This window comes from Vombatus ursinus, unplaced genomic scaffold (genome assembly GCF_900497805.2).
Source record: "Vombatus ursinus unplaced genomic scaffold, bare-nosed wombat genome assembly UNPS02000582.1, whole genome shotgun sequence".
Taxonomy (NCBI): domain Eukaryota; kingdom Metazoa; phylum Chordata; class Mammalia; order Diprotodontia; family Vombatidae; genus Vombatus; species Vombatus ursinus.
This window is the reverse complement of record NW_020940360.1, coordinates 31,492,969-31,502,364: the sequence shown is the minus strand read 5'-3', so window position 1 is coordinate 31,502,364 and position 9,396 is coordinate 31,492,969. Positions and strand designations below refer to the sequence as shown.

The 9,396-nt window shown below is 39.1% G+C and overlaps 1 pseudogene; it reads right to left on the bottom strand.

The window, feature by feature from the left end:
* Positions 1-8,000: 8,000 nt before the first annotated feature.
* LOC114037558 lies at positions 8,001-8,758 on the bottom strand (annotated as a pseudogene).
* Between the last annotated feature and the right edge of the window lie 638 nt (positions 8,759-9,396).

Below are 9,396 nucleotides of genomic sequence, written 5' to 3'. Positions count from 1 at the left end.
GGTTGAACTAGATGGTCCCTAAAATCTCTCCTATCTCTTGGACATTTAGCCTTTGTTTGAAGGTCTGAAGTGAGGTAGATCCCAAGGAGAACCAATGTTCTTGTATGTACCATTTTCCTACTTTAATGAAATCTTATATCTGTCTAGTACTTGACAATTTTCAAATTGCTTTAATAGACTTTATCTCATTTTGGTTGTCACAACTTCCCTCCCTTCCCCCATCTGATAGAGGTTAACGTAATTGAGGTAAGTTAATTAAAGTGAATTAGTTAATTAATAAAGTTAATTAAAGGTAAGTTAATGTTTGTCTGGAAAAGGCAACCAAACTCTGAAAAGTCTAGTGGGATTTCATCCAAAGAAAATGGGCAGGGGATGTAGATTGTGGGTGGGAGATGAAGAGAAAATCTTGAAAAAATGTGAGACATTTAGAGAAGAATTGGAGAGACCCTGCGATGATCTGATTGAGATTGGAGGTCGTGGAGTTAGGAAGTCAATTGAAAAAAAAGACATTAATAGCAGTGAGAGATCATTATGGCTGTACCTGACTCTTATAGTTGTAGTAGTAATAACTGACAGTTAAACAGTGCTTAGAAGTTTGCAAAGCACTTCATATACATTATTGAATTTGTTGAGCCTTGCACCAACCCTGTGGGGTCAGTACTATAGGTATTATTAAACCCATTTTAGAGAAGAGGGACTTGCCTACGCTTGATCATGCTCACACAGCCAGTAAGTGTCTGAGGCAGGATTTGAACATAGATCTTCCTAAATCTCTTGTGCTGCATTGGGAGAGAGAGATTCCAACAAAGTGAAAGATAAAAGCCCTTGAAGGCTGGGGATATGTTTGATAGAGTAGAATCTTTAATAGCATACTCCTCTCTCCTTCCCTATAGTTTAGGGCATGTAATAACAGCCAAATTAAATGACGGAAACAAGCATTTATTAAGCTCTTTCCATGTGCACCAAAATGGTAGCAGAAACCAGTTAAGGATTCTTCTGGTTGGTGGCTGCTCTGGGTTACATTTCCTCTCACACTGTACCCAGAGGGAGTGCTGGGAGATTTAAATTATTAGGAAAATACACCCACACCAGCATAAATAGATAACCATTCATTTCAGCTTACTTGGAAAGGCATATTTGGCTTTATTGGAAAAGATTGTCATGTGTTTTGTTTTCTCTCATGACAATGTTGCTTGTTTCACATTGGATGTTTCAGAAGCTTTTTTCAAATGAAGCCTGTGAAAACCTTACTCTATGACATGAATGAAATGGAACCAATCAATCAAAAGTACAAGAATCAGGAAAAGTGTTTCTAAGCACCTAGGTATATAAAAATAACCCACAGAAAGAAGTTATACAACTGTACCACATGCTGCCAAAAACAAAGGACATTATCAATGGAGAACATAAAAGATGTTATCAGTAAAATTTCACAATTTGAAAGATATTTATGTAGTGCCCTGGGGGACCCTAAAAAGCAGAAAACTGAGTACCTCAGAGATTATACATCCTGGGTTCAAAGTATTCTGTGAGTACACATCCCCTAAAACCATAACTCATGAGGCCCTTACAATGTAAATGCTTTTAATTGTCAGCTAGAACACACACAGTAAGTTCAAATAAAGACATTTAGTGAAATAGTCTGTAAGAAAAGTGGGAACAATGCCTTTCTTCCATAAACCTGGAGTTCACTTCCAGAAATTGTTATTCAGTCATTTCAGATGTGTCTGACTCTTCATGATCCCATTTTGGGGTTTTCTTGGAAAAGATATTGTAGTGGTTTGCCATTTCCTTCTCCAGTTCATTTTAAAGATGAGGAACTGAGGCAAGCAGGGTTAGGTGACTTGCCCAGAGTCACAAGGCTAGCCAGTACTGTCTGAGGCTGGATTTGAACTCAGAAGATGAGTCTTCCTGATTCCAAGCCAGTATTCCATCCATTGTGCCACCTAGCTGCCCCTACTTCCACAAATACAGCATTCATATGAAGAGAGAACCTATGCAGCTTCACTTGATAGGCACACATATGTAGAGCACAATGTGACTAAGAATACATATACACTCCATGGAAGACTGCATGCATAGGGAAAAATGTGGAATCAAGGCACATGGAGCAGCAATTCAGACCTCTGATGCTACAGAATTGCTGCTATTTTCTTCCGCTATCATTTGGACTTGCTTTCCATTGGGCTGACAATGCTCACATGGTGGTCAGAAGAAGTGATATAAGGACACTTTCAAGGTCCTTCTTAAGAACTTTGGAATCGATTGAGTGACATGGGAGACCCTGGCACAAGACCGCTTAGCAGGGCATACCTGCATCAAAGTAAGAGCTGTGCTCTATGAGTGAAGCAGAACTGCAGTAGCTCAAAAGAAACTCGAGATGCACAAATTTAGAGACATCTCCACTCCAAACTCATTTGGATTATTTGTCTCCAACCTGTGGTAGAGACTTCCGAGCTTGTATTGGTCTGATAAGCCATACTGTACCTTGACTCAAACATAGTAATGTAACTTTGGTTCTCTTCAGAACTAAGGACAGCAACCAACCAACCAACCAAACAGTCTGTGCTGCTCACTATTCCTGTGGACACATTCTCTGCTTCCAGATGATGCTATTTTGGATACCTTTGCAAACCTTTTCAAGTTGTTACTCTGCTAGATGCATTATCTCCATCAGATACCGCTTAGTTATTTTCTTGAACACAGCTAGCTTCTGGATCAGCTGAAATCTGTGGCTATTTCTCACTCAGAGAGGAGCAGGCACTGCAGTGCTCTTCCTGGATTGTTTTTTAAGAAAAGGATGAAATCTCTGGTCTGGGCACTGGAGAACAAAACAACAAAACAAATCAAAAATAAACAAACAAAAACTTCCAACACATTCCTCAGGTACTTCTGTCTTGTTCCTTAAGAGTCCTGGCTCTTGAACCCTATCATTTCCTTGGCAGAAACTCAGCCTCAGGCACTAAGCTCTTTGAACAGAAATCAGGGTTCTCTTATTTAGCTAATGTCTTTAAGATTAGTCTTTTCTTTGTACTCTCCTTCTTGATTTCCTTGCACGTATCTTTCAGAGATTTCACTTGAACTTATAGTGAGTATTTCATATACTTCACAAATTTTAATCTCTGAAGACTAGGCTATGAACCAAGTAATGCTTTATTGGCTCAATAACCACAAAATAGCTCTGGCCTTTGGGGTATTCAAATTCCAAGACTTTCCCATTCTTCCATGTAGATGAGTGGATAGAGATAAGGGCCAGACACAGGTTAAGCACATGGAGAAAGGTAATTGCCTCTTCTACCTGTCTAACCTCATTCATGGTTTATGAATAAACATATACACTTGGCCCAAAACTCATAAGGGCACCCTTAATTCTTTTAGAATTCAGCCATACTATCATTATGTAGAGAGAACTTCTCAGTATTAAAATGTTACTTGCACACACAAAATTTAATTAGAACGAATAAGTGGGTCTTTGCATGACATTTCTGAAAGGTTGCTTAATGTCCTTCCTGCCCTATTTGGATTGTGACTTCAATTCACTGAACATTTAAATATTTCCTGTATATTAAGTGCTGGAGATAGAAAAATGAAAACTGAAATGGTTCCTGCCTTTAAAGAAATTATAGTTTACTTGCAGGTGAGGATTATGTCAGAGGTATAGATACAAGGTAGATTGTTATTTGTTCTTCATTCTCGAAGAGGACCATGACATCAGGAAGATGATGAGATGACTTGCAAGTGACTTGGACTTAAGTGAGGGATGGCTGTGCAAAGTCAACAGCCTCACTCTCTCCTCCAGAACCATTTGGGTCCAGTGGCGAGATTTAAGATAGATAAATGTGGACAAAGGAAAGATCCAGACAAAGCACTCTGACAAATTGAGAAGAGAAAGAAAGATAACCTTCTACTGGGTGGAATTAGGGAAAACTTCATGGAATATGTCACAAAAGAATTGAGCTGGGCCATGAAGGAAGAGAAAGGTTCTCAAAAGTGAAAATGAGGAAATGTATTCCAGGGAATGTGAGAGCAGCTTTTGTGAATGTGTGGAGGGAAGTGATGACATGGGAGCTAGTAAATCTAACCTGGCTGGAACATAGAATGTGTGATATAAAGCTAACTTAAATGATGGTAGAAAGTTAGTTTGGAGTCATGTTATGGAAAGGTCTTTTTTCCCCCCTTAACAGGGGAATAATAGTGTCATATTTGTGCCTGGAAAAGATTATTTTGGCAAGTATATGAATAGAAGAGTCTAGAAACAGGTAGCAGAGAGACTAATTAGCAAGTTATTATAGGAATTTACACTACAGATGATGAGGGCTTGGATTCATGTAGTGGCAGGTAAGATGTCAAGAGACAGAGGTAGAATCTTTATGACTTGAAAATGAATTAGAGGTAGAGTCTTAGGGGTTTGGGAACAAACAGGGAGTGAGAGAGAAGAAAGAGTTAAAGATGACTGAGATTTTGAGCCTGAGTGACTAGGATGAAGGTGATGTCTTCAACAAAAATAGAGAAATTAGGAAGAGGGGCAGTTAAAGTGGTAGAGGGGAGATGAGTTCAGTCTGGGTATGTTAAGTTTTGGTATCAGCAGTATATCAAGGGGAGAGGGGATTAGGGTTTGACATATAGATTTGGTACTGGAAAGGTGATAATTGATTCTGTGGGAACCAAGAAGAGAGAGAGAGAGACAGAGAGAGACAGAGAGAGAGATAGAGTCAGAGAGAGAGACAGAGAGAGAGACAGATACAGAGACAGAAAGAGACAGGGAGAGACAGAGACAGAGAGAGACACAGAGATAGAGTCACAGAGAAACAAAGAGAGAGACAGAGAGATAGAGAGACAGAAAGACAGAGAAAGACAGGGAGACACAGAGAGAGATATGCATAGAGAAACAGAGACAGAGAGAGACAGAGATAGAAAGAGATAGAGAGACATACAGAGACAGAGACAGAGAGAGACTCAGAGACAGAGAGAGACAGAGAGAGAGAGAGACAGACAGACAGAGAAACAGACAGAGAACAGAAGATGGCCCAAAACAGATTTGGGGAATCCCACATTTCAGGTTGGGGAGAACTAAAAACCACTTAAGAAGGGTGAGAAAAGTTTTGAAAGAATCAATATTTTCAAGATTTTGAGGAACACAGCTAATCAATTGATTTAATTACTCACTATTTATTGGATGCTTGCAATGTTAAGTATTACGGAGAAGTCTAGGAACTCCATAGACTCCCAGAATAGTAAATCAGCAAGTAGCTGTCACCTAGTCTGTCCCATTATTTACCTCAAAAGATTGGGGGGAGGATTTAAAAATATAACTTATTTTTATTGTGGTAGTTTCAAGTTTCAAATTAGATGCAAGATGTAAACTATTTTATAACTAGTGAAATGCTAGATAAATATAAGCAATTATTCATTTTATTGCTATTATTTTTTCCATCAAATTTGTGCAAGAGGACCCTGAAATCACCTAGAAATGTGAACACTTGCCATTCTTTTAGAAGTCTTTGGGAAAGGTGACTCACAATTTCCTTGTTGAACACCTTCCACTTTAGTTGGGCATGTCTTAAATATTTGAAGACACTAAAACAAGCAAAAATAGGGATTAAATGTCCTTTGAGAAGTACCATGCAAAGGAGTCATTTATTCATTCTTACTTAATGTTTTGTTTTCTTTATTTTGTGTTATTGAGCTTAGCACAGCTTTTGCCTTCTCTGTGATCTCTTATTAGATACAATTTGTTGAACTAGTCTAATTCTATTACCATGACCATTTCCAGTACGATGACCATCTCCGTAAAGAAAGTAATTTTCAAGTCCCAATTCAATAGGCCATTGATTTGGAGATAATGTTTTGGTATCAAAATTTTAATGCTAGGAAGAAAATTAGAGATCATTTAGTGCACCTTCCTCTAACTTTGGTTGGGAAAACTGAGGCCCAGAGATGAAGGGGCCTGCCCAGAATCAGATAACTAATTAATAACACAAACAGAGTTTGAACCCAAATCTTCTCATTCACATTCTAATATTCTTTTCCTACCATACCATATTATCTTCCAAGGCAATCAAATTCCAGGAAACACACAAACTTTTTTTTTTTTGTGAGGCAATTGGGGATAAATGACTTGCCCAGAGTCACACAGCTAGTGAGTGTTATGTGCCTGAGGTCAGATTTGAGTCCGACTGACTCCAGGGCCGGTGCTCTATCCACTGAGATACCTAGTTGTCCCAAACACATAAACTTTTGAACAGTGTGTTGGAAGTCCATTGTTAGCAGGAGTAAGCAAGCTTATATTTGGAAGTTTATTGATTTAAGGCGTCAGTAAAATTAGAGTTTAATGTGACTTGTGTGCTTGATCTTTTTGTGTTCTTTTCTGGGCTGGGAGTCACTTTGGAAAAAATAATTCTAGAGAGAAATGACTACCATCTCATTCATAACTGTAGTCAGAATGTCTCCAAATGTTCTTTGTCATATAAACAATATATGGCTAGGATAGTTTCAGTGGCAACCTTAGTGATGCATTCCAATTTGCATTGCATCTTAGTCACTGAAATCATAGGGAAATATTTTCATCTAGTTGAGTAGTGTGCACTAATTGCCCTAAGACCTTCATTATTAATAAAAGGCCTGGTAACAAGGCCAAGGCAACCATCTGTATAATTCCTTCATCTATCTCTAGGGTGGCCAGCTAAGTATTGGCTTACTGTTCTTTTCATCTTTTAAGATATTGTTAACTAGTAAACACCAACCCTGGATAGAAAGCAATATGTAGAGTGAAAGATTAAAAATAAATCCACTTTTCCCATCAAGAGAAAAAAAAGAAAATGACCTAAGTTGAATCTCCCCTTTTCATTTTTCAGCTGAATCTCTTACTAAGCCTGGGAGAGTACCCAAAATGGTATTGAATGATGCTTTCGGTTTAATCAGGCACTTGCCTGTTTACATAGAATGAATGAAATATGCATGCTCAGCTAGTGAGTTATATATATTTAAGTGTAGATTTCATTTTCTGCATATACTGCAGGAGGTTTTCGTGGTTAGGTACAACCAAAATAACTGCAAACATGTCAGGGCTAGAAGGATTATGTTTCTTTCCAACCCTTTAGCTCTTTTTGTAAGAACAGCAGTGTGAGAGATTACTGTAATCGTTAGAAGTGGTGCTTCATCTTGGAACTCTGTTTCTCCTACAGTACATCACTTGATGACTCTTCTCACTTTTCTTTCTGTGAGTGCCACTTTGATTCTCCTCCTCAAGCTTCCACTTTTCACTCTTTATCTCTTTTGAGCTTTGTCTGCTTCCCTGGCTTTAAACCCCACAAGGAAGCTCCCAGATTCAGTTTTCTGTCCTGAAGCCCAGTATGTTGGACATGATCAAAATGATCACCATTGTTACCATAACAAGGAAGGCAAGCTCTTGATCCATGGGGCAAGAAGACAGAATTTGTTTCCAATGATTCTAATAAGCCTCTCTTGCCTTCTGAGCCTGGCCATGGGCAATATCTAAGAACATTGAGAATGTAGGCTTATGGGATGATGCATAGATTGACTTCTCACATTGCTGTGGCAGCAATATAACCAGATATGTGGGACAGCAGCATAGATCTGGGGCTTTCTTTTTGCATTTGTGTTTGTGTTATTCTATATTGGAGGTATTATCGAAAGATGATGATAATGATGGTGATGATGATGATGAACAACAATTAGCATTTTTAATAAAAGAATTTTATTATAAAGGGTTGACTTGATAAGTTAGGCACCCCCTACCCCTGCAACTTTAAAATATGGGGGGTGCAGCATAAAGGGAAATTGACCAAAATACTTATTCAGGCATACTTCATTTTACCTTCTCCCTGTTTTCTCCTTTCCTCTATGTCAAGAGCTCGCCACTATCCTATCGATTTCTAAAAATGGTAGGGATAAGGATCAGTTCAGTTTAGGCATCAGGACCTTCTAACTTCCATCCCTTAAGCTCTGGAGCACCATAGAGTATATCTATCACTTCCTTTCTAGTGGACACTCCTGGATTCCTCTACCTCAGTCAGAATATTAATTTGAGATAGAACTACAGGCGTCATCTCTGGTAGGGGTCCACTCTCCTCCTTAAGGTGGCCTTGATATAGACATTGAAGACAGGCCAGCTCTCTCTCAGGTGGCTGCTGCCAATTGTACCATGGATACCAGGAGGTACCTGCAGCTAAGGCAGGAGCCATTGGTGTACAGCCCACAGCTCAATGGGAGTTGCTGAAATCAGTATCCCGTGGCTGTACCAGTGGGATGTGGTACCTGAGAAAACCGTAGTCTCTGGCCCTCAGGACAGCTTCTGTCAGCTTCTTATGCTGCTTCATACAGACACCTGTGCATGGGGCATGGAAGATGACACCTGTGTGAGCACAAACTGCTCCAGGAGCTTCACATTTCTAAAGTCCACATAGAGCTTCTGATCCCGGCAGCTGGGGCAAGGGTTCTCAGCAACTTTGTTCCCTTGAATCCATGTCTTATGGGTTTGCTGTGGCGGGATGCCACCTTTGTGGTTTCATCAATAGTCAGCCCAGACTGGATGGGAGCCATATGGAGCCAGCTATTTTTCTGTCTCCAAATATTTTGAGGGAGCATCCTGGTAGAGGGAGACAGGAATGGAAGATTCTTCCTCAGGGGGAGCTTTGGTGCATAGTGCCCGGGGAGTAGCCTGCACCCAGTGGACACCTCTGACAGGTGTGAGGTCCGAGAGCTGCCTAATCAGAAGGATTAGGAGAGAGGTTGCCATCTTGGCATGAATAAGAGAGGAGAGAACAGCTAGCATTTTTGTTAGAGCCTTTAGGTTTGCAAAGTAATTTACAAATATAAATTTTATATTATCTTCACAATAACTAGGTAGGTGCTATTATTATCCCCATTTTATATATGAAGAATTTGAAGCAAAAGGAGGTTAAGTGACTGGCTCAGGTCACACTGTATTTCTTCATTGAGCTATAAAGTAAATTGCCTGAGGTCAGAGGCAGGGAATAGATCAAAGGATTGGGTAATGATGGCTCTATGTCTTAAGCAAGAATTGCATATTTTACGAAACATTTTGCACCCTTTCTTATTCTCTAAGGCAGGAGTTCTTAACTTTTTTAAAAATTTGTATTATGGACACATTTGTCAGTCTGATGAAGCCTATGGAACTCTTTGAAGAATAAAGTTTTAAAATGTATAAAATAAAAAATACATTTGAACGCAAAGAAACCAATCATCTTGAAATTAAATTATTAATATATCGTTATTTATAGGTATAGATAAACAAGTTCACAAATGCTTATGTTAAAGGTCAGAGGACCCTCATAGTCATTCTCTCCCTAATCATCAGTCCCTAATCCAACTATAAAAAAAGGAAAGAAAAGAAAAGAAAAAAAGACTGATCCT